Source organism: Lampetra planeri, chromosome 42 (genome assembly GCF_965212315.1).
Source record: "Lampetra planeri chromosome 42, kcLamPlan1.2.h2, whole genome shotgun sequence".
Taxonomy (NCBI): Eukaryota; Metazoa; Chordata; class Hyperoartia; order Petromyzontiformes; family Petromyzontidae; genus Lampetra; species Lampetra planeri.
The window spans coordinates 8032104-8058936 of record NC_136148.1 but is presented as its reverse complement, the minus strand read 5'-3'; the positions used below and the strand labels follow the sequence as shown (position 1 = coordinate 8058936).

Sequence of the window (26833 nt, the reverse complement as noted above, 5' to 3'; positions counted from 1 at the left end):
TTCTTTCTCTCTCTTGTCACCCCACTCACTCTCCTGTTGGCCCTGGGACTTGTACCCATCGAGTCTGCACAGAGTCCAAGCAAAATGTGTTTCTTTTAAACTGAAAGAAATAACTAGAATACATGTGGAGGATGGATACTATAATGCTTTCCCAATTTATTTATTATTGGAAGTATTTAATTCGGAAATAAAAGTGTTCTGTATACTTTTAAGCACTTGTTTCCATCTCCAAATGTTTAAATAAACAATTTGATCACTGTGTACATCGTGAGTTATAAAAATAGCAAGTTCGGTATATTAACACACATTAATCCTAAGATTTCGTTCATCTAGGGTAATATTTACGAAAGTTAACGTGCACCCTAATTACAGGGACACAGACAATTCATTTTGGAATTCAACCTTTGTTGGAAACATGAATTAAATAAAAGCTGCGGACATGGAGATGCCGGGGATTGAACACGGGGCCTCACACATGCAAAGCGTGCGCTCGACCACTGAGCTACATCCCCACCACACTGGCTCAGTCTGATCCCAGTAACGTGACCTCGTTGTGTAAGGGGGCTATCAGGGTCATGGCCGGAGTTGAAGAATCTACTCTGAAATCTCGCAGATCTTTTCCATTTCCCGTTTGTTAGATAGCGGCACTTGGAAGCAAACATTACCTGGGCTACTTCTGAGTACCTTGAAAGTGACATCTCATCCACATTAGGGGTCATCACAAAGAACACAGGGCTCGCTGAATGTGGCACAGTGGCCTAATGGATAAAGCACCAGCTTCCGGAGCTGGGGATTGTGGGTTCGAGTCCCATCTCGGTCTTTAGTGTTTTGGTAAAAATTCAACGATCATATTTCTTATTCAAATCACAAGTTGATTTCCCATTCAATTACCTATGCATAATTTACCTCTCCACTTATAAAGAAAATTTCCCAAGTATCCTGATATAATTCCACTCGTTGAGTTATCCTTCTGCCATGAGGACTCCAGACTGATTTTCGTCTCACACACTCCGTTCGACCACCACTCGGCAGGTCACAACACTTTTCTATCAGCTTATTCCACGCACTGCTCGAATTTAGAAGTCCATCATCCGCTATCAAGTCTAATAACCTTGCTAAGTTCCGTAAATATGTTAACTCTAATCGACGACACCTTGATTGTAGTGCGGTTCATTGCTGAACGGATGACATGTTGGGCTTCTGGATCTGTGCTCAGCAATCATAACGAATCAAAACAAGTTGGCGTTTTGTCCAGTCCACGCATGTTCCTTCGAGTAAAATTGGCCACTGGCAAAATGTCACTGCGTGGAGATGCCGGGGATTGAACCCGGGGCATCACACATGCAAAGCGTGCGCTCTACCACTGAGCTACATCCCCATTCCGTATCTACCTGGGCGCAGTTCCACCTAGGTATGGGGTGAAACTTTGTCATCAGCTTCTTTCTCTCTCTTGTCACCCCACTCACTCTCCTGTTGGCCCTGGGACTTGTACCCATCGAGTCTGCACAGAGTCCAAGCAAAATGTGTTTCTTTTAAACTGAAAGAAATCACTAGAATACATGTGGAGGATGGATACTATAATGCTTTCCCAATTTATTTATTATTGGAAGTATTTAATTCGGAAATAAAAGTGTTCTGGATACTTTTAAGCACTTGTTTTCATCTCCAAATGTTTAAATAAACAATTTGATCACTGTGTACATCGTGAGTTATAAAAATAGCAAGTTCGGTATATTAACATACATTAATCCTAAGATTTCGTTCATCTAGGGTAATATTTACGAAAGTTAACGTGCACCCTTATTACAGGGACACAGACAATTCATTTTGGAATTCAACCTTTGTTGGAAACATGAATTAAATAAAAGCTGCTGACATGGAGATGCCGGGGATTGAATCCAGGGCCTCACACATGCGAAGCGTGCGCTCTACCACTGAGCTACATCCCCACCACACTGGCTCAGTCTGATCCCAGTAACGTGACCTCGTTGTGTAAGGGGGCTATCTGGGTCATGGCCGGAGTTGAAGAATCTACTCTGAAATCTCGCAGATCTTTTCCTTTTCCCGTTTGTTAGATAGCGGCACTTGGAAGCAAGCATTACCTGGGCATCTTCTGAGTACCTTGAAAGTGACATCTCATCCACATTAGGGGTCATCACAAAGAACACAGGGCTCGATGAATGTGGCCCAGTGGCCTAATGGATAAGGCACCAGCTTCCGGAGCTGGGGATTGTGGGTTCGAGTCCCATCTGGGTCTTTAGTGTTTTGGTAAAAATTCAACGATCATATTTCTTATTCAAATCACAAGTTGATTTCCCATTCAATTACCTATGCATAATTTACCTCTCCACTTATAAAACATTTTTTCCAAGTATCCTAATATCATTCCACTCGTTGAGTTATCCTTCTGCCATGAGGACTCCAGACTGATTTTCGTCTCACACACTCCGTTCGACCACCACTCGGCAGGTCACAACACTTTTCTATCAGCTTATTCCACGCACTGCTCGAATTTAGAAGTCCATCATTCGCTATCAAGTCTAATAACCTTGCTAAGTTCCGTAAATATGTTAACTCTAATCGACGACATCTTGATTGTAGTGCTGTTCATTGCTGAACGGATGACATGTTGGGCTTCTGGATCTGTGCTCAGCAATCATAACGAATCAAAACAAGTTGGCGTTTTGTCCAGTCCACGCATGTTCCTTCGAGTAAAATTGGCCACTGGCAAAATGTCACTGCGTGGAGATGCCGGGCATTAAACCCGGGGCCTCACACATGCAAAGCGTGCGCTCTACCACTGAGCTACATCCCCATTCCGTTTCTACCTGGGCGCAGTTCCACCTAGGTATGGGGTGAAACTTTGTCATCAGCTTCTTTCTCTCTCTTGTCACTTGTTTTCATCTCCAAATGTTTAAATAAACAATTTGATCACTGTGTACATCGTGAGTTATAAAAATAGCAAGTTCGGTATATTAACACACATTAATCCTAAGATTTCGTTCATCTAGGGTAATATTTACGAAAGTTAACGTGCACCCTTATTACAGGGACACAGACAATTCATTTTGGAATTCAACCTTTGTTGGAAACATGAATTAAATAAAAGCTGCGGACATGGAGATGCCGGGGATTGAACCCGGGGCCTCACACATGCGAAGCGTTCGCTCTACCACTGAGCTACATCCCCACCACACTGGCTCAGTCTGATCCCAGTTACGTGACCTCGTTGTGTAAGGGGGCTATCGGGGTCATGGCCGGAGTTGAAGAATCTACTCTGAAATCTCGCAGATCTTTTCCATTTCCCGTTTGTTAGATAGCGGCACTTGGAAGCAAGCATTACCTGGGCTACTTCTGAGTACCTTGAAAGTGACATCTCATCCACATTAGGGGTCATCACAAATAACACAGGGCTCGATGAATGTGGCCCAGTGGCCTAATGGATAAAGCACCAGCTTCCGGAGCTGGGGATTGTGGGTTCGAGTCCCCTCTCGGTCTTTAGTGTTTTGGTAAAAATTCAACGATCATATTTCTTAATCAAATCACAAGTTGATTTCCCATTCAATTACCTATGCATAATTTACCTCTCCACTTATAAAGAAAATTTCCCAAGTATCCTGATATAATTCCACTCGTTGAGTTATCCTTCTGCCATGAGGACTCCAGACTGATTTTCGTCTCACACACTCCGTTCGACCACCACTCGGCAGGTCACAACACTTTTCTATCAGCTTATTCCAAACACTGCTCGAATTTAGAAGTCCATCATCCGGTATCAAGTCTAATAACCTTGCTAAGTTCCGTAAATATGTTAACTCTAATCGACGACAACTTGATTGTAGTGCTGTTCATTGCTGAACGGATGACATGTTGGGCTTCTGGATCTGTGCTCAGCAATCATAACGAATCAAAACAAGTTGGCGTTTAGTCCAGGCCACGCATGTTCCTTCGAGTAAAATTGGCCACTGGCAAAATGTCACTGCGTGGAGATGCCAGGGATTGAACCCGGGGCCTCACACATGCAAAGCGTGCGCTCTACCACTGAGCTACATCCCCATTCCGGTTCTACCTGGGCGCAGTTCCACCTAGGTATGGGGTGAAACTTTGTCATCAGCTTCTTTCTCTCTCTTGTCACCCCACTCACTCTCCTGTTGGCCCTGGGACTTGTACCCATCGAGTCTGCACAGAGTCCAAGCAAAATGTGTTTCTTTTAAACTGAAAGAAATAACTAGAATACATGTGGAGGATGGATACTATAATGCTTTCCCAATTTATTTATTATTGGAAGTATTTAATTCGGAAATAAAAGTGTTCTGGATACTTTTAAGCACTTGTTTTCATCTCCAAATGTTTAAATAAACAATTTGATCACTGTGTACATCGTGAGTTTTAAAAATAGCAAGTTGGGTATATTAACACACATTAATCCTAAGATTTCGTTCATGTAGGGTAATATTTACGAAAGTTAACGTGCACCCTTATTACAGGGACACAGACAATTCATTTTGGAATTCAACCTTTGTTGGAAACATGAATTAAATAAAAGCTGCGGACATGGAGATGCCGGGGATTGAACCCGGGGCCTCACACATGCGAAGCGTGCGCTCTACCACTGAGCTACATCCCCACTACGCTGGCTAAGTCTGATCCCAGTAACGTGACCTCGTTGTGTAAGGGGGCTATCGGGGTCATGGCCGGAGTTGAAGAATCTACTCTGAAATCTCGTAGATCTTTTCCATTTCCCGTTTGTTAGATAGCGGCACTTGGAAGCAAGCATTACCTGGGCTACTTCTGAGTACCTTGAAAGTGACATCTCATCCACATTAGGGGTCATCACAAATAACACAGGGCTCGATGAATGTGGCCCAGTGACCTAATGGATAAAGCACCAGCTTCCGGAGCTGGGGATTGTGGGTTCGAGTCCCATCTCGGTCTTTAGTGTTTTGGTAAAAATTCAACGATCATATTTCTTAATCAAATCACAAGTTGATTTCCCATTCAATTACCTATACATAATTTACCTCTCCACTTATAAAGAAAATTTCCCAAGTATCCTGATATAATTCCACTCGTTGAGTTATCATTCTGCCATGAGGACTCCAGACTGATTTTCATCTCACACACTCCGTTCGACCACCACTCGGCAGGTCACAACACTTTTCTATCAGCTTATTCCACGCACTGCTCGAATTTAGAAGTCCATCATCCCCTATCAAGTCTAATAACCTTGCTAAGTTCCGTAAATATGTTAACTCTAATCGACGACATCTTGATTGTAGTGCTGTTCATTGCTGAACGGATGACATGTTGGGCTTCTGGATCTGTGTTCAGCAATCATAACGAATCAAAACAAGTTGGCGTTTTGTCCAGTCCACGCATGTTTCTTCGAGTAAAATTGGCCACTGGCAAAATGTCACTGAATGGAGATGCCGGGGATTGAACCCGGGGCCTCACACATGCAAAGCGTGCGCTCTACCACTGAGCTACATCCCCATTCCGTTTCTACCTGGGCGCAGTTCCACCTAGGTATGGGGTGAAACTTTGTCATCAGCTTCTTTCTCTCTCTTGTCACCCCACTCACTCTCCTGTTGGCCCTGGGACTTGTACCCATCGAGTCTGCACAGAGTCCAAGCAAAATGTGTTTCTTTTAAACTGAAAGAAATCACTAGAATACATGTGGAGGATGGATACTATAATGCTTTCCCAATTTATTTATTATTGGAAGTATTTAATTCGGAAATAAAAGTGTTCTGGATACTTTTAAGCACTTGTTTTCATCTCCAAATGTTTAAATAAACAATTTGATCACTGTGTACATCGTGAGTTATAAAAATAGCAAGTTCGGTATATTAACACACATTAATCCTAAGATTTCGTTCATCTAGGGTAATATTTACGAAAGTTAACGTGCACCCTTATTACAGGGACACAGACAATTCATTTTGGAATTTAACCTTTGTTGGAAACATGAATTAAATAAAAGCTGCGGACATGGAGATGCCGGGGATTGAACCAAGGGCCTCACACATGCAAAGCGTGCGCTCTACCACTGAGCTACATCCCCACCACACTGACTCAGTCTGATCCCAGTAACGTGACCTCGTTGTGTAAGGGGGCTATCGGGGTCATGGCCGGAGTTGAAGAATCTACTCTGAAATCTCGCAGATCTTTTCCATTTCCCGTTTGTTAGATAGCGGCACTTGGAAGCAAACATTACCTGGGCTACTTCTGAGTACCTTGTAAGTGACATCTCATCCACATTAGGGGTCATCACAAAGAACACAGGGCTCGCTGAATGTGGCACAGTGGCCTAATGGATAAAGCACCAGCTTCCGCAGCTGGGGATTGTGGGTTCGAGTCCCATCTCGGTCTTTAGTGTTTTGGTAAAAATTCAACGATCATATTTCTTATTCAAATCACAAGTTGATTTCCCATTCAATTACCTATGCATAATTTACCTCTCCACTTATAAAGAAAATTTCCCAAGTATCCTGATATAATTCCACTCGTTGAGTTATCCTTCTGCCATGAGGACTCCAGACTGATTTTCGTCTCACACACTCCGTTCGACCACCACTCGGCAGGTCACAACACTTTTCTATCAGCTTATTCCACGCACTGCTCGAATTTAGAAGTCCATCATTCGCTATCAAGTCTAATAACCTTGCTAAGTTCCGTAAATATGTTAACTCTAATCGACGACATCTTGATTGTAGTGCTGTTCATTGCTGAACGGATGACATGTTGGGCTTCTGGATCTGTGCTCAGCAATCATAACGAATCAAAACAAGTTGGCGTTTTGTCCAGTCCACGCATGTTCCTTCGAGTAAAATTGGCCACTGGCAAAATGTCACTGCGTGGAGATGCCGGGGATTGAACCCGGGGCCTCACACATGCAAAGCGTGCGCTCTACCACTGAGCTACATCCCCATTCCGTTTCTACCTGGGCGCAGTTCCACCTAGGTATGGGGTGAAACTTTGTCATCAGCTTCTTTCTCTCTCTTGTCACTTGTTTTCATCTCCAAATGTTTAAATAAACAATTTGATCACTGTGTACATCGTGAGTTATAAAAATAGCAAGTTCGGTATATTAACACACATTAATCCTAAGATTTCGTTCATCTAGGGTAATATTTACGAAAGTTAACGTGCACCCTTATTACAGGGACACAGACAATTCATTTTGGAATTCAACCTTTGTTGGAAACATGAATTAAATAAAAGCTGCGGACATGGAGATGCCGGGGATTGAACCAGGGGCCTCACACATGCGAAGCGTGCGCTCTACCACTGAGCTACATCCCCACTACGCTGGCTAAGTCTGATCCCAGTAACGTGACCTCGTTGTGTAAGGGGGCTATCGGGGTCATGGCCGGAGTTGAAGAATCTACTCTGAAATCTCGTAGATCTTTTCCATTTCCCGTTTGTTAGATAGCGGCACTTGGAAGCAAGCATTACCTGGGCTACTTCTGAGTACCTTGAAAGTGACATCTCATCCACATTAGGGGTCATCACAAATAACACAGGGCTCGATGAATGTGGCCCAGTGACCTAATGGATAAAGCACCAGCTTCCGGAGCTGGGGATTGTGGGTTCGAGTCCCATCTCGGTCTTCAGTGTTTTGGTAAAAATTCAACGATCATATTTCTTAATCAAATCACAAGTTGATTTCCCATTCAATTACCTATACATAATTTACCTCTCCACTTATAAAGAAAATTTCCCAAGTATCCTGATATAATTCCACTCGTTGAGTTATCATTCTGCCATGAGGACTCCAGACTGATTTTCATCTCACACACTCCGTTCGACCACCACTCGGCAGGTCACAACACTTTTCTATCAGCTTATTCCACGCACTGCTCGAATTTAGAAGTCCATCATCCGCTATCAAGTCTAATAACCTTGCTAAGTTCCGTAAATATGTTAACTCTAATCGACGACATCTTGATTGTAGTGCTGTTCATTGCTGAACGGATGACATGTTGGGCTTCTGGATCTGTGTTCAGCAATCATAACGAATCAAAACAAGTTGGCGTTTTGTCCAGTCCACGCATGTTTCTTCGAGTAAAATTGGCCACTGGCAAAATGTCACTGAATGGAGATGCCGGGGATTGAACCCGGGGCCTCACACATGCAAAGCGTGCGCTCTACCACTGAGCTACATCCCCATTCCGTTTCTACCTGGGCGCAGTTCCACCTAGGTATGGGGTGAAACTTTGTCATCAGCTTCTTTCTCTCTCTTGTCACCCCACTCACTCTCCTGTTGGCCCTGGGACTTGTACCCATCGAGTCTGCACAGAGTCCAAGCAAAATGTGTTTCTTTTAAACTGAAAGAAATCACTAGAATACATGTGGAGGATGGATACTATAATGCTTTCCCAATTTATTTATTATTGGAAGTATTTAATTCGGAAATAAAAGTGTTCTGGATACTTTTAAGCACTTGTTTTCATCTCCAAATGTTTAAATAAACAATTTGATCACTGTGTACATCGTGAGTTATAAAAATAGCAAGTTCGGTATATTAACACACATTAATCCTAAGATTTCGTTCATCTAGGGTAATATTTACGAAAGTTAACGTGCACCCTTATTACAGGGACACAGACAATTCATTTTGGAATTTAACCTTTGTTGGAAACATGAATTAAATAAAAGCTGCGGACATGGAGATGCCGGGGATTGAACCAGGGGCCTCACACATGCAAAGCGTGCGCTCTACCACTGAGCTACATCCCCACCACACTGACTCAGTCTGATCCCAGTAACGTGACCTCGTTGTGTAAGGGGGCTATCGGGGTCATGGCCGGAGTTGAAGAATCTACTCTGAAATCTCGCAGATCTTTTCCATTTCCCGTTTGTTAGATAGCGGCACTTGGAAGCAAACATTACCTGTGCTACTTCTGAGTACCTTGTAAGTGACATCTCATCCACATTAGGGGTCATCACAAAGAACACAGGGCTCGCTGAATGTGGCACAGTGGCCTAATGGATAAAGCACCAGCTTCCGGAGCTGGGGATTGTGGGTTCGAGTCCCATCTCGGTCTTTAGTGTTTTGGTAAAAATTCAACGATCATATTTCTTATTCAAATCACAACTTGATTTCCCATTCAATTACCTATGCATAATTTACCTCTCCACTTATAAAGAAAATTTCCCAAGTATCCTGATATAATTCCACTCGTTGAGTAATCCTTCTGCCATGAGGACTCCAGACTGATTTTCGTCTCACACACTCCGTTCGACCACCACTCGGCAGGTCACAACACTTTTCTATCAGCTTATTCCACGCACTGCTCGAATTTAGAAGTCCATCATTCGCTATCAAGTCTAATAACCTTGCTAAGTTCCGTAAATATGTTAACTCTAATCGACGACATCTTGATTGTAGTGCTGTTCATTGCTGAACGGATGACATGTTGGGCTTCTGGATGTGTGCTCAGCAATCATAACGAATCAAAACAAGTTGGCGTTTTGTCCAGTCCACGCATGTTCCTTCGAGTAAAATTGGCCACTGGCAAAATGTCACTGCGTGGAGATGCCGGGGATTGAACCCGGGGCCTCACACATGCAAAGCGTGCGCTCTACCACTGAGCTACATCCCCATTCCGTTTCTACCTGGGCGCAGTTCCACCTAGGTATGGGGTGAAACTTTGTCATCAGCTTCTTTCTCTCTCTTGTCACTTGTTTTCATCTCCAAATGTTTAAATAAACAATTTGATCACTGTGTACATCGTGAGTTATAAAAATAGCAAGTTCGGTATATTAACACACATTAATCCTAAGATTTCGTTCATCTAGGGTAATATTTACGAAAGTTAACGTGCACCCTTATTACAGGGACACAGACAATTCATTTTGGAATTCAACCTTTGTTGGAAACATGAATTAAATAAAAGCTGCGGACATGGAGATGCCGGGGATTGAACCAGGGGCCTCACACATGCGAAGCGTGCGCTCTACCACTGAGCTACATCCCCACCACACTGGCTCAGTCTGATCCCAGTAACGTGACCTCGTTGTGTAAGGGGGCTATCGGGGTCATGGCCGGAGTTGAAGAATCTACTCTGAAATCTCGTAGATCTTTTCCATTTCCCGTTTGTTAGATAGCGGCACTTGGAAGCAAGCATTACCTGGGCTACTTCTGAGTACCTTGAAAGTGACATCTCATCCACATTAGGGGTCATCACAAATAACACAGGGCTCGATGAATGTGGCCCAGTGACCTAATGGATAAAGCACCAGCTTCCGGAGCTGGGGATTGTGGGTTCGAGTCCCATCTCGGTCTTTAGTGTTTTGGTAAAAATTCAACGATCATATTTCTTAATCAAATCACAAGTTGATTTCCCATTCAATTACCTATACATAATTTACCTCTCCACTTATAAAGAAAATTTCCCAAGTATCCTGATATAATTCCACTCGTTGAGTTATCATTCTGCCATGAGGACTCCAGACTGATTTTCATCTCACACACTCCGTTCGACCACCACTCGGCAGGTCACAACACTTTTCTATCAGCTTATTCCACGCACTGCTCGAATTTAGAAGTCCATCATCCGCTATCAAGTCTAATAACCTTGCTAAGTTCCGTAAATATGTTAACTCTAATCGACGACATCTTGATTGTAGTGCTGTTCATTGCTGAACGGATGACATGTTGGGCTTCTGGATCTGTGTTCAGCAATCATAACGAATCAAAACAAGTTGGCGTTTTGTCCAGTCCACGCATGTTTCTTCGAGTAAAATTGGCCACTGGCAAAATGTCACTGAATGGAGATGCCGGGGATTGAACCCGGGGCCTCACACATGCAAAGCGTGCGCTCTACCACTGAGCTACATCCCCATTCCGTTTCTACCTGGGCGCAGTTCCACCTAGGTATGGGGTGAAACTTTGTCATCAGCTTCTTTCTCTCTCTTGTCACCCCACTCACTCTCCTGTTGGTCCTGGGACTTGTACCCATCGAGTCTGCACAGAGTCCAAGCAAAATGTGTTTCTTTTAAACTGAAAGAAATCACTAGAATACATGTGGAGGATGGATACTATAATGCTTTCCCAATTTATTTATTATTGGAAGTATTTAAATCGGAAATAAAAGTGTTCTGGATACTTTTAAGCACTTGTTTTCATCTCCAAATGTTTAAATAAACAATTTGATCACTGTGTACATCGTGAGTTATAAAAATAGCAAGTTCGGTATATTAACACACATTAATCCTAAGATTTCGTTCATCTAGGGTAATATTTACGAAAGTTAACGTGCACCCTTATTACAGGGACACAGACAATTCATTTTGGAATTCAACCTTTGTTGGAAACATGAATTAAATAAAAGCTGCGGACATGGAGATGCCGGGGATTGAACCCGGGGCCTCACACATGCAAAGCGTGCGCTCTACCACTGAGCTACATCCCCACCACACTGACTCAGTCTGATCCCAGTAACGTGACCTCGTTGTGTAAGGGGGCTATCGGGGTCATGGCCGGAGTTGAAGAATCTACTCTGAAATCTCGCAGATCTTTTCCATTTCCCGTTTGTTAGATAGCGGCACTTGGAAGCAAACATTACCTGGGCTACTTCTGAGTACCTTGTAAGTGACATCTCATCCACATTAGGGGTCATCACAAAGAACACAGGGCTCGCTGAATGTGGCACAGTGGCCTAATGGATAAAGCACCAGCTTCCGGAGCTGGGGATTGTGGGTTCGAGTCCCATCTCGGTCTTTAGTGTTTTGGTAAAAATTCAATGATCATATTTCTTCTTCAAATCACAAGTTGATTTCCCATTCAATTACCTATGCATAATTTACCTCTCCACTTATAAAGAAAATTTCCCAAGTATCCTGATATAATTCCACTCGTTGAGTTATCCTTCTGCCATGAGGACTCCAGACTGATTTTCGTCTCACACACTACGTTCGACCACCACTCGGCAGGTCACAACACTTTTCTATCAGCTTATTCCACGCACTGCTCGAATTTAGAAGTCCATCATCCGGTATCAAGTCTAATAACCTTGCTAAGTTCCGTAAATATGTTAACTCTAATCGACGACACCTTGATTGTAGTGCTGTTCATTGCTGAAAGGATGACATGTTGGGCTTCTGGATCTGTGCTCAGCAATCATAACGAATCAAAACAAGTTGGCGTTTAGTCCAGGCCACGCATGTTCCTTCGAGTAAAATTGGCCACTGGCAAAATGTCACTGCGTGGAGATGCCGGGGATTGAACCCGGGGCCTCACACATGCAAAGCGTGCGCTCTACCACTGAGCTACATCCCCATTCCGGTTCTACCTGGGCGCAGTTCCACCTAGGTATGGGGTGAAACTTTGTCATCAGCTTCTTTCTCTCTTTTGTCACCCCACTCACTCTCCTGTTGGCCCTGGGACTTGTACCCATCGAGTCTGCACAGAGTCCAAGCAAAATGTGTTTCTTTTAAGCTGAAAGAAATAACTAGAATACATGTGGAGGATGGATACTATAATGCTTTCCCAATTTATTTATTATTGGAAGTATTTAATTCGGAAATTGAAGTGTTCTGGATACTTTTAAGCACTTGTTTTCATCTCCAAATGTTTAAATAAACAATTTGATCACTGTGTACATCGTGAGTTATAAAAATAGCAAGTTCGGTATATTAACACACATTAATCCTAAGATTTCGTTCATCTAGGGTAATATTTACGAAAGTTAACGTGCACCCTTATTACAGGGACACAGACAATTCATTTTGGAATTCAACCTTTGTTGGAAACATGAATTAAATAAAAGCTGCGGACATGGAGATGCTGGGGATTGAACCCAGGGCCTCACACATGCGAAGCGTGCGCTCTACCACTGAGCTACATCCCCACCACACTGGCTCATTCTGATCCCAGTAACGTGACCTCGTTGTGTAAGGGGGCTATCGGGGTCATGGCCGGAGTTGAAAAATCTACTCTGAAATCTCGCAGATCTTTTCCATTTCCCGTTTGTTAGATAGCGGCACTTGGAAGCAAACATTACCTGGGCTACTTCTGAGTACCTTGAAAGTGACATCTCATCCTCATTAGGGGTCATCACAAAGAACACAGGGCTCGATGAATGTGGCCCAGTGGCCTAATGGATAAGGCACCAGCTTCCGGAGCTGGGGATTGTGGGTTCGAGTCCCATCTGGGTCTTTAGTGTTTTGATAAAATTCAATGATCATATTTCTTCTTCAAATCACAAGTTGATTTCCCATTCAATTACCTATGCATAATTTACCTCTCCACTTATAAAGAAAATTTCCCAAGTATCCTGATATAATTCCACTCGTTGAGTTATCCTTCTGCCATGAGGACTCCAGACTGATTTTCGTCTCACACACTCCGTTCGACCACCACTTTTCTATCAGCTTATTCCACGCACTGCTCGAATTTAGAAGTCCATCATCAAGTCTAATTACCTTGCTAAGTTCCGTAAATATGTTAACTCTAATCGACGACACCTTGATTGTAGTGCTGTTCATTGTGTAATGCGGGCGTAAACGACCTCCCGGAAGTGACCTCATGGGGGGAGGAGTTACGTCACGTGGGGGAGAGGGTAAGGGTCTATAAGGGGGGTAACCGGAAGCAGTCGGGAGTGATCGGGGACTGGGAAAGTGAGAGGCCACGCAGGGCGAAGGGTGAGGAGAGAGTGGCGAGGTCGCCACACACCCGAGCCACGAGGATCGGCACCGTCGGCCAACGGTGACCGACCCCGGGGCAGGAGGAGCAGCGAGGAGGCTGCGGAGAGAAGCGGGTCTGCAAGGGAGGAGTCGGGCAGCAGGGGTCTGCACGACGTGACAGCAGCGGGGCTGCTAGGAGGGAGTTGGGCTACGTGAGCGACAGCAGCCTGGGGCTGCAGAGTGGAGAGTATATAGGGGAGTACCGTGAGGGAAAAGAGATCGAACCCAAATAAAGGACACAGGACAGAGAGAAGCGTCCGAGTCTTTTATTACACTGGTGTCAGAAGTGTAACGGTATGGCTAAACAACTGAGAAAAAAGAATATTCCGTCTCCGGCATCGGCTTCATCTTCCGACGACGATGACCTTCCTCCAGCGGCGGACCCGACTCCGGCAGAGGAGGAGATCCGTGCTGGGACGAGGGCGGGTCCAGGGGTCCAAGATGTCGCCGCGTCGGCGGACCAGTCTGCACCAAAGGACGCGGATTTGAGATGGAGTCAGATGGCGGAGCAACTTGAAACTCTCAAGAACGTGCTTGCACAGTTGTCTGCGCTCGTTATGCCGAGGACGGCGTCGGAAGGCGATGTTGGTGGTCCGCAGGAGCCCGGGTTGTCTTCAATGTCGACGCCATCAGCCACGCGGCACGAAGACGCCATCTTGGGCGTGGCGCACGACGAAAGGCGGGAAGCCGCCATTTTGGGCCCTCCGCGACGGAAGGCCGCCATCTTGTCGACACCACGCTGCGACGCCATGTTGAACATGCCACCGGAAGAGTCAGCGGCTGGAGGGAACACGCCAAGGCGTCGCAGTCGTCACCTAACGACTGTCAAGGAATTCTCCATCGGGGGCGATTGGAGTGCGTTCGCCTGCAGATTTTTTGCAGCGGTGCGCTCGGCGAGGTGGACTGACGCCGAGGCATTAGAAGTTCTTCTGACTCTCCTTGATGATGAGTTCGTTAGATTCTTTCGCTCTATAAAAGCCGCGAAGAAGAAAACATTGCGTGGTGTGTTCGACGAAATGGCAGACGCTTACGAGCCGCCGGATGATGCTCATCGCCGGTTTGTGCAACGACAACGCGCACCCGAGGAGTCTCCGGTGGCGTATAGGGGCGCGGTACTGGAGCTGGCAATGGCCGCATACCCGGAGATGGAGCCTGACCTGTTGGAACCTCTCATCCTGGGTAGGATGTTGGAGTTGTCCCGGGATCTCGGCATTCCAATGCCGGTGTGCGGTCACGAGAAGCTCACATCCCGGGCTGCAGCTAAGTGTCTGGACGCCCAGTTCAACCTGCGCCGGTGGAAGAAAGTTACGGCGTGGACGGGTGGGCCCATCGTCGAAGGGGGAGCCGTGGGTTGGGACCCCAAGAAAGCTGTTTATGTGCCGGACGACAGGAGCCCGCAGGAGCTGTCGGCTGCCGCTGCTCCGTGGCCGGAGCCGCGGGCTGCGCCGCCGACACGGCCGCGTCGGGACGGGGCGCCCGCAGCAAGGCGCAACAACATCGACTGCTTCCGCTGCGGGCGTAAGGGCCATTATGCCAGGGACTGCTGGGCCCGCGTCCCGGGTCCGCCCCAGCAGGAGGCCTCGACAGCGGCTGCTCCAAGGAAGGATTCGCCAGCACAGGCAAGTCGGTGCGCACCAGACACCCGGCAAGGCTTGACACCTCACTCATCACCGTTGTCATGCGATCCGGGTGTTTTGAATAACGGGAGACCATTGACTGTGCCTTGTCGTTCCGTAACGCAGTGGCGTAAGTTGGCTCGGCGGATCGTCGCGGCCGCTACCGGTTCGTCCACCGTACCTGGGTCGATACAAGGGGTGGACGTACGGATTTTGGTAGATTCCGGAGCGTCCGCGACCATTATTTCGGATGTAATATTCCATCTCTTGAACATCCCACCAGAGGCCGTGAGTCCGGCTTACGCTTCCTGCGTCGCCGCGAACGGGGGTAGCATGGGCATTGTGGGCCAGGTGTACGCTACAATTGCTATCGGGGGAGTGTCGGCCTCGGGAATTGTGTTAATTTCGATGTCTCTTGCGGTTCCTTGTTTATTAGGGACCGATTTTCTGGCCAAAATGCCCATTCTAATTAGAATTAATGAGAACTGCATTCAATTACCGGAAGGCCGTAAAATTGCCTTTTTGCCGTCGCCCTGGGGGCGACCTGCTTCTGTCGCCCAGGTGCAGGCATTGTCCGAAGTGTCTGTTGATATTCCACCTGGCTCACAGATTCTCATTCCTTTGCGTTATCGGAAGCCTGTACCTGGTCGTCAAGGAGCGATTGGGGTTTTGTTGTCACCGTCTGCCACCTCCACGGGTGGATCGGCGCTGGTTGGGGCACAAACTATTGTTAGGCCAGACCAGCAGCCGTTTTTGCAGGTGCTTAACGCGAGTGCCGAAAGCGTGTGTGTGCCGGCGGGTACCGTTGTGGCACATGCCACTACTGCGTTTACAGCTCATGATGATTTGTCCGGCCGGGGGGTCGTTGGAGGTGTTTCGGGCCCCGGAGCTGTAGATGACCGCTGGATTGCTGAATTGTGTGGGGAGAATTCAGCTTTTTCCGGGGAACAACGTTGTGCGATTCGTAAATTGTTATCGAGCTATTCTGATGTGTTTAGTTCCGATGATTTGGACTTAGGACGCACCTCGTTGCTTTACCATCATATTGACACAGGGGACGCTGCCCCTATTCGGTTGAACTCGCATCGGATGAGTCCGGCTGAGCGAGAGCATGTTCGAGGGGCAGTGGATGACATGTTGGCTGCGGACATAATATCTCCGTCTAACAGCCCATGGGGCGCACCTGTTGTTTTGGTCAAGAAAAAAGATGGCAAATTGCGATTTTGTGTAGACTTTCATAAATTAAATAAGGTGTCAGTGGCAGATGCGTATCCCCTGCCACGTATGGACGACTCTCTCGATGCCTTGTCGGGGGCGAAGTTCTTTTCAACGCTAGATCTCTCTTCGGGCTTCTGGCAGCTTCCCCTCGACGAGTCCTCGCGAGAAAAGACTGCTTTCCGTACGCCGCAGGGGTTATTTCAATTTAACTGTCTTCCGATGGGGCTGAATGCGGCCCCTGCCACTTTTCAGAGGTTGATGGAGTTGGTATTAACGGGGTTGCAGTGGGAGACATGTCTTATATATTTGGACGATATTATCGTTTTCAGCCGCACATTTGACGAGCATTTATCGCGGTTGGAGGCCGTGTTCACCAGGATGCGTTCTGCTAATTTGAAATTTAAGCCCAAGAAATGTCACCTGCTGCAACACTCCGTGCGTTATTTGGAGCACATCGTCAGTGCGGACGGGGTGGCCACAGATCCGGACAAAACTGCGTGCGTCCGTGACTGGCCAACCCCTGCCACGGTGGGGGATGTGCGTCGGTTTTTGGGGTTCGCCTCATATTATCGGAGGTTTGTTCCAAATTTTGCTACGATCGCGAGGCCTTTGCATCTCCTGACGGGTAAAGGACACAAATTTGCTTGGGGACCGCCAGAGGAGGCGGCGTTTCGAGGCCTACACGATCTATTGGCTACGGCACCGACGTTGGATTATCCGGATTTTGCGCATCCCTTCATTCTGGATACGGACGCGAGTGACACGGGTATTGGGGCGGTGTTATCTCAGTCCAAAGGTGGTGTAGAACGCGTGGTCGCGTATGGTAGCCGGATTTTGTCTCCCGCTGAAACCCGCTACTGTGTCACTCGCAGGGAACTTTTGGCTATTGTTTTTTTTCTCCCCCAATTTCGACCGTATCTGTACGGTCATTCGTTTATTGTTCGCACAGATCATGCGGCCTTGCAGTATGCTCTTAAAATGGACCAACCATCCGGCCAGCTGGCGCGATGGTTGGACACGCTGCAAGAATTTTCCTTCCAAATTCACCATCGGAAGGGAGTGCGTCACGCTAATGCGGACGCACTTTCCAGGTTGCCGCAGCGATCCCCTTGCGCGTGTGCGTCGGGGACGCATAGTTGTGGCCCGATTCAGCACCCCCCTCCGCCTGTCGCGCTGGCAGTCGAAGTGCCGGAAGCTCCGCTTGAGCCGGGGCCGGCTGATGCGGGGTCGGCTGATGGGGGACCGGCTGGTGGCATTCTACATCTCCCGAGGTCTGTGTGGATTCGGGAACAGATGTTGGATGATTCCTTGGTAACGTTACGTAAGCGGCCTGTGAAGGGGAGTGGACGACTCTGTGCGGGCGGCGTGCCGGAAACCGCTCTCCGTGATGGCTTGCTGATGTGGAGGGAAGGGATGCAGGAACGTTGGCGTCTGGTTGTACCGGCATCATTGCGGTACGAATTGATTAGGACTCTGCATTGTGACACGCTTTTACATCTGGGGGTGCAGAAGACGCTATTGACGCTGCAGCGAGACTACTATTGGCACGGCATGACGACGGATGTCGTCGGGCACGTTCGCGCGTGTCCCGATTGTGCCCGCCGTAAGCCACCTAAATATCCATATGTGCCGCCGATACAATCCATCCAGGTGTCTCGAGTTAATGAGTTGGTGGCGTTAGATATTTTGGGACCCTTTCCGCCATCCGCTAGGGGAAATACATATTTGCTGGTAGGGGTGGAGTACCTCTCCCGCTGGCCGGTGGCCTGGCCTTTGCCTGACCAGTCAGCGGCGTCTATCACAGACGCCTTTCTTTTTGGGTATGTTATGGACAAAGGGGCGCCGGAGAGGCTCCTTACAGACCAAGGCCGGAATTTTTCCTCGAAATTGTTGGGGGAGGTGTGTGCGGCGCTGGGTAACAAAAAAAATACGGACATCTCCCTACCACCCACAAACGGATGGTATGGTGGAACGGCTTAATCGGACCCTGTCCGCCATGTTGTGCCATACGGTTAGTGAAAAACAATCGGATTGGGATTTGCATATCCCTGGGGTGCTTTCAGCGTACCGGATGACGCCGCATGCGGCTACAGGATATTCGCCGTTTTTTCTGATGTACAGTCGTGAAAACGTACCGCCGATTAATGAACAGTTGGGAACTGAGGCGAGGGGACCTGTCAAGCCTCTTCCTGATTATATTCAGGACACCGTTCGCCGAGTCACTGAGGCGCGGGTGGAGGCTCGCATGGCTACGGCCAAAGCCCAGGCTCGGAACGAGCGGTGTGCGCGACGCTCAAAAGGGGAATGCCCTTGGAAAACGGGGGACCTGGCCTGGCTCCATTGTCCACAGGTGCGGCCAGGTACCTCTCCTAAATTACATAAGCCATGGCAAGGGCCGGTTCGCCTCATCGAGGTTCCCAACCCACAGTCGGCGCGTGTTCGGTTTGGTTCTCGGCGTTGGTTCGTCCATACATCTCGGTTGAAACCATACGTGGCCCCTTGACCGGATGCGTCATCTCCTGAGGTTGCCTTGCCGGGGTCTGTTGCTGCCGACTCGCCCTTGCCTGTGCCTGCTGACTTTGCTAGAGCGCCTGTCGTGCCTTTCACAGATGAGCCGGCCGTGACGCGGCAGGGGAAAGCAGACCCAGCTCGGGGTGCACCTACCACGGCTGCGGAACCTTTGAGGCCCGCAGCCCTTCCTATCCCGCCGCGGACACGATCGCGGGACGCCTCTGATGCTGCGCCTTCGAAAATAGGGGACCGGGACGTTGCCAGGCCTCCAATAGCGACAGACGAACTTCAGCCTGTCGCTCTTAAAACCCTGCCACGTTCCCGCTCGGCGGGAGGGCCACCGACCGTCCGGGACGGCCCGGCGACCCGCACCCGCTCGAAATCCCTCACATTTCGTTAATTATTGTGTTGTGTTCTTGTTCTTTCGGTATATTATCGTGTGTTCTGTGTCCTTTTTCGTTTTCGGTCGTGTTCGCTCGCATTGCTTATTGGAGTTGTGTTCAGCCGAGGTCGGCTGGATTTTCTCTACGGGGGAGGGTGGTGTAATGCGGGTGTAAACGACCTCCCGGAAGTGACGTCATGGGGGGAGGAGTTACGTCACGTGGGGGAGAGGGTAAGGGTCTATAAGGGGGGTAACCGGAAGCAGTCGGGAGTGATCGGGGACTGGGAAAGTGAGAGGCCACGCAGGGCGAAGGGTGAGGAGAGAGTGGCGAGGTCGCCACACACCCGAGCCACGAGGATCGGCACCGTCGGCCAACGGTGACCGACCCCGGGGCAGGAGGAGCAGCGAGGAGGCTGCGGAGAGCAGCGGGTCTGCAAGGGAGGAGTCGGGCAGCAGGGGTCTGCACGACGTGACAGCAGCGGGGCTGCTAGGAGGGAGTTGGGCTACGTGAGCGACAGCAGCCTGGGGCTGCAGAGTGGAGAGTATATAGGGGAGTACCGTGAGGGAAAAGAGATTGAACCCAAATAAAGGACACAGGACAGAGAGAAGCGTCCGAGTCTTTTATTACAATTGCTGTTGGGCTTCTGGATCTGTGCTCAGCAATCGTAACGAATCAAAACAAGTTGGCGTTTTGTCCAGGCCACGCATGTTCCTTCGAGTAAAATTGGCCACTGGAAAAATGTCACTGCGTGGAGATGCCGGGGATTGAACCCGGGGCCTCACACATGCAAAGCATGTGCTGTACCACTGAGCTACATCCCCATTCCGGTTCTACCTGGGCGCAGTTCCACCTAGGTATGGGGTGAAACTTTGTCATCAGCTTCTTTCTCTCTCTTGTCACCCCACTCACTCTCCTGTTGGCCCTGGGACTTGTACCCATAGAGTCTGCACAGAGTCCAAGCAAAATGTGTTTCTTTTAAACTGATAGAAATAACTAAAATACATGTGGAGGATGGATACTATAATGCTTTCCCAATTTATTTATTATTGGAAGTATTTAATTCGGAAATAAAAGTGTTCTGGATACTTTTAAGCACTTGTTTTCATCTCCAAATGTTTAAATAAACAATTTGATCACTGTGTACATCGTGAGTTATAAAAATAGCAAGTTCGGTATATTAACACACATTAATCCTAAAATTTCGTTCATCTAGGGTAATATTTACTAAAGTTAACGTGCACCCTTATTACAGGGACATGGACACAGACAATTCATTTTAAAATTCAACCTTTGTTTAAAACATGAATTAAATAAAAGCTGCAGACATGGAGATGCCGGGGATTGAACCCGGGGCCTCACACATGCGAAGCGTGCGCTCTACCACTGAGCTACATCCCCACCACGCTGGCTCAGTCTGATCCCAGTAACGTGACCTCGTTGTGTAAGGGGGCCTTCGGGGTCATGGCCGGAGTTGAAGAATCTACTCTGAAATCTCGCAGATCTTTTCCATTTCCCGTTTGTTAGATAGCGGCACTTGGAAGCAAGCATTACCTGGGCTACTTCTGAGTACCTTGAAAGTGACATCTCATCCACATTAGGGGTCATCACAAAGAACATAGGGCTCGATGAATGTGGCCCAGTGGCCTAATGGATAAGGCACCAGCTTCCGGAGCTGGGGATTGTGGGTTCGAGTCCCATCTGGGTCTTTAGTGTTTTGGTAAAAATTCAACGATCATATTTCTTATTCAAATCACAAGTTGATTTCCCATTCAATTACCTATGCATAATTTACCTCTCCACTTATAAAGAAAATTTCCAAAGTATCCTGATATAATTCCACTCGTTGAGTTATCCTTCTGCCATGAGGACTCCAGACTGATTTTCGTCTCACACACTCCGTTCGACCACCACTCGTCAGGTCACAACACTTTTCTATCAGCTTATTCCACGCACTGCTCGAATTTAGAAGTCCATCATCCGGTATCAAGACTAATCACCTTGCTAAGTTCCGTAAATATGTTAACTCTAATCGACGACACCTTGATTGTAGTGCTGTTCATTGCTGAACGGATGACATGTTGGGCTTCTGGATCTGTGCTCAGCAATCATAACGAATCAAAACAAGTTGGCGTTTTGTCCAGGCCACGCATGATCCTTCGAGTAAAATTGGCCACTGGCAAAATGTCACTGCGTGGAAATGCCAGGGATTGAACCCGGGGCCTCACACATGCAAAGCGTGCGCTCTACCACTGAGCTACATCCCCATTCCGGTTCTACCTGGGCGCAGTTCCACCTAGGTATGGGGTGAAACTTTGTCATCAGCTTCTTTCTCTCTCTTGTCACCCCACTCACTCTCCTGTTGGCCCTGGGACTTTTACCCATCGAGTCTGCACAGAGTCCAAGCAAAATGTGTTTCTTTTAAACTGATAGAAATAACTAAAATACATGTGGAGGATGGATACTATAATGCTTTCTCAATTTATTTATTATTGGAAGTATTTAATTCGGAAATAAAAGTGTTCTGGATACTTTTAAGCACTTGTTTTCATCTCCAAATGTTTACATAAAAAATGTGATCACTGTGTACATCGTGAGTTACAAAATTAGCAGGCTCCGTAAATTACCACACATTAATCCTAAGGTTTCGTTCATCCAGGGTAATATTTACGAAAGTTAACGTGCTCACTTATTACAGGGGCATGGACACAGACAATTCATTTTAGAATTCAACCTTTGTTGGAAACATGAATTAAATAAAAGCTGCGGACATGGAGATGCCGGGGATTGAACCCGGGGCCTCACACATGCGAAACGTGCGCTCTACCACTGAGCTACATCCCCACCACACTGGCTCGGTCTGATCCCAGTAACGTGACCTCGTTGTGTAAGGGGGCTATCGGGGTCATGGCCGGAGTTGAAGAATCTACTCTGAAATCTCGCAGATCTTTTCCATTTCCCGTTTGTTAGATAGCGGCACTTGGAAGCAAGCATTACCTGGTCTACTTCTGAGTACCTTGAAAGTGACATCTCATCCACATTAGGGGTCATCACAAAGAACACAGGGCTCGATGAATGTGGCCCAGTGGCCTAATGGATAAGGCACCAGCTTCCGTAGCTGGGGATTGTGGGTTCGAGTCCCATCTCGGTCTTTAGTGTTTTGGTAAAAATTCAACGATCATATTTCTTATTCAAATCACAAGTTGATTTCCCATTCAATTACCTATGCATAATTTACCTCTCCACTTATAAAGAAAATTTCCCAAGTATCCTGATATAATTCCACTCGTTGAGTTATCCTTCTGCCATGAGGACTCCAGACTGATTTTCGTCTCACACCCTCCGTTCGACCACTACTCGGCAGGTCACAACACTTTTCTATCAGCTTATTCTACGCACTGCTCGAATTTAGAAGTCCATCATCCGGTATCAAGTCTAATAACCTTGCTAAGTTCCGTAAATATGTTAACGCTAATCAAGTTAATTTATCAAGTTCAAGTTCATTCATAGGTATAGCCCTGTGAGCCATTCAGCTCTTGAATCGGGTGCAACCGCAACAAACAAAAAACAAAAAAAAGAACAAAAAACATCAAGAGGGGGCCGAGAATGGAACCCTGTGGAACCCCTTTTGTTATCTTAACACTGTTTGACCTCCAACCATCTGTGAATACAGTTTGGGTGCGAGAAAAGAGGTAATTTTTTAACCATTTTACTGTGTTTTCGGAAAAACCGAGGCAACTTATTTTACTAAGCAGGATGTTGTGGTCTACTGTATCAAAAGCTTTGGACAAGTCAAGAAAAAGACAGGCGCAGTACTGCTTATTATCAAGGCTACTGTAAATGTGATTCATAGAGTCTAATGCAGCAGATGTGGTGCTGTATTTTTTTCGGAACCCAGATTGTTTTAGATGTAATAGATTGTTGGCGGACAGGAAACTGCTAATTTGGTAGTTCAATAATTTTTCAAAAATTTTCATCAACGGGGACAAAATTGAGATAGGTCGGTAGTTATTTGGATCATCTTTAGGGCCCCCTTTGTGAAGTGGACGAACATAGGAATGTTTCCATTCTAGAGGAACTGATGCTTCTTTTATGGACAGGTTGAAAATATGGGCTATAGGTTTGTATATTAGGTGACCAACACTTAGTAGAGCAAAGACGGGAATACTATCTGCTCCGGTAGAGGAGGACCCTTTGAGGTAGGACAGTTGTTTCAGAATATTACTTTCGTGGATTGGCTGAAAACTAAATTCGCTTAATGTTTGGATAGGGGTGTAGGAATTTGCATGAGCAGGGGTGACTCCCAATAGATTATCAAATAGGGTACCAGCTTCAGAAAAATGAAGGTTAAAATTGTCAACTATTTTTTGGGGATCTGAAAAATATTCCCCATTTCGGTTAAGCTGAACGGGCAGATGATCTGTTTTGGATGCCTTTTCGATACATTTGATTGTTTTCCAGAAAATCCTGGCATTTCCATGAGATTCAAGGAGAGTAGAAGAGAAGTAGTCATTTTTTGCATGCCGTATTTTTTTGACGCATCTATTCCTTAAAATCCTGTATTCTAGCCAGTCATTAACCAAATTACTTTTCTGAGCACATGCCCAAGCCTTGTCTCTAGTTTTCATGAGCTTTGTAATCAAAAGATCAAACCATGGTGGACGATTGCCTTTAGTTTTAAATTTAACCAACGGAGCATGTTTGTTAAGAATTTGGAGAAACGTGTACCTGAAGGTCTCCCAAGCCGTAGTCAGGTTTGGAATATCACAGACCTTGTCAATATCCGAGTGAAGCACATCATTAGTAAATGCCTGTATGCTGAAGTGTCTCATGGAGTGCTTCTCAACCAATTTAGGGGGGGCTTTGGGTCTGGCTGATGATCTCACCCCAAAAATGAAGGAGTGATCACTAAGGTTATTACCTAGAACACCAGTCAGTGCGAAATTGTGAGGGGCATTTGTCAATAGGACGTCAAGCAGAGATGACTGTCCCGGATTTTTTAGGTTGGGTCTTGTGGGGACATTTATTAATTGAAACAGGTTAAATTCATCTGCAAAATTTGTGGCCACGGCCGGCGGGTTTAGCCAATTCCAATTTAGATCACCCACTAAAACTATTTCACCTTTAGGGAGGCCCCCAAGAAGCTCTCTCAGTGCAGATGCAGCTTCAACATCCTTACCACTAGGCGGTCTATAGCAGCACACTACCAATATGTGTTGATTATTAGGGAGAGTTATTCTGAGAGCCAGACCTTCACAGCAACATTTTTTAAACAAGGAGTGAGCTGGTGAACATGCAATAGTATTACGAACATAGATGGCAATTCCACCTCCTTTAGATCATCGGTCAAGCCGAAAAAGGTTGTAGTTGTCAATAGTAATCTGCAAGTCATTGACGGCAGGAGTGAGAAATGTTTCTGTTAGGCAAAATATGTCCGGGTCAAGATTTGCTACTTCTAGTTTTAGTTGACTTAATGTAATCAAAAGCCATCTGATGTTGACATGTAGAACACCAACACCTTTTCTGCCAGAAAAATCTACAGAATTATATGAGTTCTTTACATTTGGGCCAGGATGAAGCTCAATACCACCCAGAAATAAGAAAAGTAGAATTAATAGTTTGCACAGGTATTTTCTGTGAAAGGATGAAGAGCGACGAACCTTGGACGAATAGCAGCAGCTCGCAGATGGTGTTATTTTTAAGAGCAGAATGAAGTTTGGAAGGAGTGCTGGTGAAGTAATGGGACAAAGATAGGGTTTAAAAGGATACAATGATGGAGTGTAGAAGTGTCTATAAGTTGTTTCATTAGCAGGTGTAGTGGCAAATTTAGCAATAAGTATTGACGCGAAGTAACGCGGGTAGCCGTTTGTAGAGTTGAGTGTGGCACTAGATATGGCCGGGAGGGACAGTAGTAAGATACACAGCAGGTGAATTGACATCTTTAAAACACTAAATTTAAACACACACACAGCTCACTCACACGCAGCTCACCTTCACCCACTCTCACGCACAGCCCACACCCATGCAGCACAACGCACACGCGGCCGCACACGCCGCCGCCATCTTGCTGCTGTTGTTGTTGCAGCTGCTGTTGTTGTAGCAGCTGCTGTTGTTGTTGCAGCTGCTGTTGTTGTTGCAGCTGCTGTTGTTGTTGCAGCTGCTGTTGTTGTTGCAGCTGCTGTTGTTGTTGCAGCTGCTGTTGTTGTTGCAGCTGCTGTTGTTGTTGCAGCTGCTGTTGCAGCTGCTGTTGTTGTTGTTGTAGCTGCTGTAGCAGCTGCAGCCGACCCAACTGCAGTTGCAGGAGTCATACACGAAGCAGCCGCAGCTGTGTGTACTACAGCAGAGCAGCAGTGGCCGTGCGGCCTGGAGGCGCCGAGGCCGAATAGTTGCATGATGTGGACGTGGAGAGGCGAGATGTTTGGCCCATCAGCTTCATTGTTCTGCTTCCATTGACGAGCGCCCTCCACGTAGGCCTCGACGTAGGCCCCCACATAGGCCCCCACGTGGGCCCCGACGTAGGGCTCGAAGTAGGCCTCGACATAGGCCCCGACGTAGGCCTCGACGTAGGCCTCTATGTAGGCCTCCACGTAGGCCTCGACGTAGACCTCTATGTAGGCCCCCACGTGGGCCTCGACGTGGGCCCCGACGTAGGCCTCGATGTAGACCTCCACGTGGGCCTCGACGTAGGCCCCGACGTAGGCCTCTATGTAGCCCTCTATGTAGGCCTACACTCACCACTCACACCTCGTCCCATCTCGCTTCCGATTCAATCGACGACACCTTGATTGTAGTGCTGTTCATTGCTGAACGGATGACATGTTGGGCTTCTGGATCTGTGCTCAGCAATCATAACGAATCAAAACAAGTTGGCGTTTTGTCCAGGCCACGCATGTTCCTTCGAGTAAAATTGGCCACTGGCAAAATGTCACTGCGTGGAGATGCCGGGGATTGAACCCGGGGCCTCACACATGCGAAGCGTGCGCTCTACCACTGAGCTACATCCCCATTCCGGTTCTACCTGGGCGCAGTTCCACCTAGGTATGGGGTGAAACTTTGTCATCAGCTTCTTTCTCTCTCTTGTCACCCCACTCACTCTCCTGTTGGCCCTGGGACTTGTACCCATCGAGTCTGCACAGAGTCCAAGCAAAATGTGTTTCTTTTAAACTGAAAGAAATAACTAGAATACATGTGGAGGATGGATACTATAATGCTTTCCCAATTTATTTATTATTGGAAGTATTTAATTCGGAAATTAAAGTGATCTGGATACTTTTAAGCACTTGTTTTCATCTCCAAATGTTTAAATAAACAATTTGATCACTGTGTACATCGTGAGTTACAAAATTAGCAGGTTCCATAAATTAACACACATTAATCCTAAGGTTTCGTTCATCCAGGGTAATATTTACGAAAGTT

General features: G+C 46.9%; 27 non-coding genes across 27 annotated transcripts; 3 read left to right on the top strand and 24 right to left on the bottom strand.

Moving 5' to 3' along the window:
• Nucleotides 1-440: 440 nt before the first annotated feature.
• On the bottom strand, nucleotides 441-512 carry TRNAA-UGC (transfer RNA alanine (anticodon UGC)). Its single transcript has one exon. It is a non-coding gene; the product is annotated as a tRNA-Ala (tRNA).
• A 794-nt stretch (nucleotides 513-1306) lies between these two features.
• On the bottom strand, nucleotides 1307-1378 carry TRNAA-UGC (transfer RNA alanine (anticodon UGC)). The gene has a single exon. It is a non-coding gene; the product is annotated as a tRNA-Ala (tRNA).
• Nucleotides 1379-1877: 499 nt separating this feature from the next.
• Nucleotides 1878-1949, bottom strand: TRNAA-CGC (transfer RNA alanine (anticodon CGC)). Its single transcript has one exon. It is a non-coding gene; the product is annotated as a tRNA-Ala (tRNA).
• Nucleotides 1950-2184: 235 nt separating this feature from the next.
• TRNAR-CCG (transfer RNA arginine (anticodon CCG)) lies at nucleotides 2185-2257 on the top strand. Its single transcript has one exon. It is a non-coding gene; the product is annotated as a tRNA-Arg (tRNA).
• Nucleotides 2258-2743: 486 nt separating this feature from the next.
• TRNAA-UGC (transfer RNA alanine (anticodon UGC)) lies at nucleotides 2744-2815 on the bottom strand. Its single transcript has one exon. It is a non-coding gene; the product is annotated as a tRNA-Ala (tRNA).
• Nucleotides 2816-3118: 303 nt separating this feature from the next.
• TRNAA-CGC (transfer RNA alanine (anticodon CGC)) lies at nucleotides 3119-3190 on the bottom strand. The gene has a single exon. It is a non-coding gene; the product is annotated as a tRNA-Ala (tRNA).
• A 794-nt stretch (nucleotides 3191-3984) lies between these two features.
• Nucleotides 3985-4056, bottom strand: TRNAA-UGC (transfer RNA alanine (anticodon UGC)). Its single transcript has one exon. It is a non-coding gene; the product is annotated as a tRNA-Ala (tRNA).
• A 499-nt stretch (nucleotides 4057-4555) lies between these two features.
• TRNAA-CGC (transfer RNA alanine (anticodon CGC)) lies at nucleotides 4556-4627 on the bottom strand. Its single transcript has one exon. It is a non-coding gene; the product is annotated as a tRNA-Ala (tRNA).
• A 794-nt stretch (nucleotides 4628-5421) lies between these two features.
• Nucleotides 5422-5493, bottom strand: TRNAA-UGC (transfer RNA alanine (anticodon UGC)). The gene has a single exon. It is a non-coding gene; the product is annotated as a tRNA-Ala (tRNA).
• Nucleotides 5494-5992: 499 nt separating this feature from the next.
• TRNAA-UGC (transfer RNA alanine (anticodon UGC)) lies at nucleotides 5993-6064 on the bottom strand. Its single transcript has one exon. It is a non-coding gene; the product is annotated as a tRNA-Ala (tRNA).
• A 794-nt stretch (nucleotides 6065-6858) lies between these two features.
• Nucleotides 6859-6930, bottom strand: TRNAA-UGC (transfer RNA alanine (anticodon UGC)). Its single transcript has one exon. It is a non-coding gene; the product is annotated as a tRNA-Ala (tRNA).
• Nucleotides 6931-7233: 303 nt separating this feature from the next.
• Nucleotides 7234-7305, bottom strand: TRNAA-CGC (transfer RNA alanine (anticodon CGC)). Its single transcript has one exon. It is a non-coding gene; the product is annotated as a tRNA-Ala (tRNA).
• A 794-nt stretch (nucleotides 7306-8099) lies between these two features.
• TRNAA-UGC (transfer RNA alanine (anticodon UGC)) lies at nucleotides 8100-8171 on the bottom strand. Its single transcript has one exon. It is a non-coding gene; the product is annotated as a tRNA-Ala (tRNA).
• Nucleotides 8172-8670: 499 nt separating this feature from the next.
• On the bottom strand, nucleotides 8671-8742 carry TRNAA-UGC (transfer RNA alanine (anticodon UGC)). Its single transcript has one exon. It is a non-coding gene; the product is annotated as a tRNA-Ala (tRNA).
• A 794-nt stretch (nucleotides 8743-9536) lies between these two features.
• Nucleotides 9537-9608, bottom strand: TRNAA-UGC (transfer RNA alanine (anticodon UGC)). Its single transcript has one exon. It is a non-coding gene; the product is annotated as a tRNA-Ala (tRNA).
• Nucleotides 9609-9911: 303 nt separating this feature from the next.
• Nucleotides 9912-9983, bottom strand: TRNAA-CGC (transfer RNA alanine (anticodon CGC)). Its single transcript has one exon. It is a non-coding gene; the product is annotated as a tRNA-Ala (tRNA).
• Nucleotides 9984-10777: 794 nt separating this feature from the next.
• TRNAA-UGC (transfer RNA alanine (anticodon UGC)) lies at nucleotides 10778-10849 on the bottom strand. The gene has a single exon. It is a non-coding gene; the product is annotated as a tRNA-Ala (tRNA).
• Nucleotides 10850-11348: 499 nt separating this feature from the next.
• Nucleotides 11349-11420, bottom strand: TRNAA-UGC (transfer RNA alanine (anticodon UGC)). Its single transcript has one exon. It is a non-coding gene; the product is annotated as a tRNA-Ala (tRNA).
• Nucleotides 11421-12214: 794 nt separating this feature from the next.
• TRNAA-UGC (transfer RNA alanine (anticodon UGC)) lies at nucleotides 12215-12286 on the bottom strand. Its single transcript has one exon. It is a non-coding gene; the product is annotated as a tRNA-Ala (tRNA).
• Nucleotides 12287-12785: 499 nt separating this feature from the next.
• TRNAA-CGC (transfer RNA alanine (anticodon CGC)) lies at nucleotides 12786-12857 on the bottom strand. Its single transcript has one exon. It is a non-coding gene; the product is annotated as a tRNA-Ala (tRNA).
• Nucleotides 12858-13092: 235 nt separating this feature from the next.
• Nucleotides 13093-13165, top strand: TRNAR-CCG (transfer RNA arginine (anticodon CCG)). The gene has a single exon. It is a non-coding gene; the product is annotated as a tRNA-Arg (tRNA).
• Nucleotides 13166-20169: 7004 nt separating this feature from the next.
• On the bottom strand, nucleotides 20170-20241 carry TRNAA-UGC (transfer RNA alanine (anticodon UGC)). The gene has a single exon. It is a non-coding gene; the product is annotated as a tRNA-Ala (tRNA).
• Nucleotides 20242-20746: 505 nt separating this feature from the next.
• On the bottom strand, nucleotides 20747-20818 carry TRNAA-CGC (transfer RNA alanine (anticodon CGC)). The gene has a single exon. It is a non-coding gene; the product is annotated as a tRNA-Ala (tRNA).
• Nucleotides 20819-21053: 235 nt separating this feature from the next.
• On the top strand, nucleotides 21054-21126 carry TRNAR-CCG (transfer RNA arginine (anticodon CCG)). Its single transcript has one exon. It is a non-coding gene; the product is annotated as a tRNA-Arg (tRNA).
• Nucleotides 21127-21612: 486 nt separating this feature from the next.
• On the bottom strand, nucleotides 21613-21684 carry TRNAA-UGC (transfer RNA alanine (anticodon UGC)). Its single transcript has one exon. It is a non-coding gene; the product is annotated as a tRNA-Ala (tRNA).
• A 505-nt stretch (nucleotides 21685-22189) lies between these two features.
• On the bottom strand, nucleotides 22190-22261 carry TRNAA-CGC (transfer RNA alanine (anticodon CGC)). Its single transcript has one exon. It is a non-coding gene; the product is annotated as a tRNA-Ala (tRNA).
• A 4089-nt stretch (nucleotides 22262-26350) lies between these two features.
• Nucleotides 26351-26422, bottom strand: TRNAA-CGC (transfer RNA alanine (anticodon CGC)). The gene has a single exon. It is a non-coding gene; the product is annotated as a tRNA-Ala (tRNA).
• Nucleotides 26423-26833: the final 411 nt, after the last annotated feature.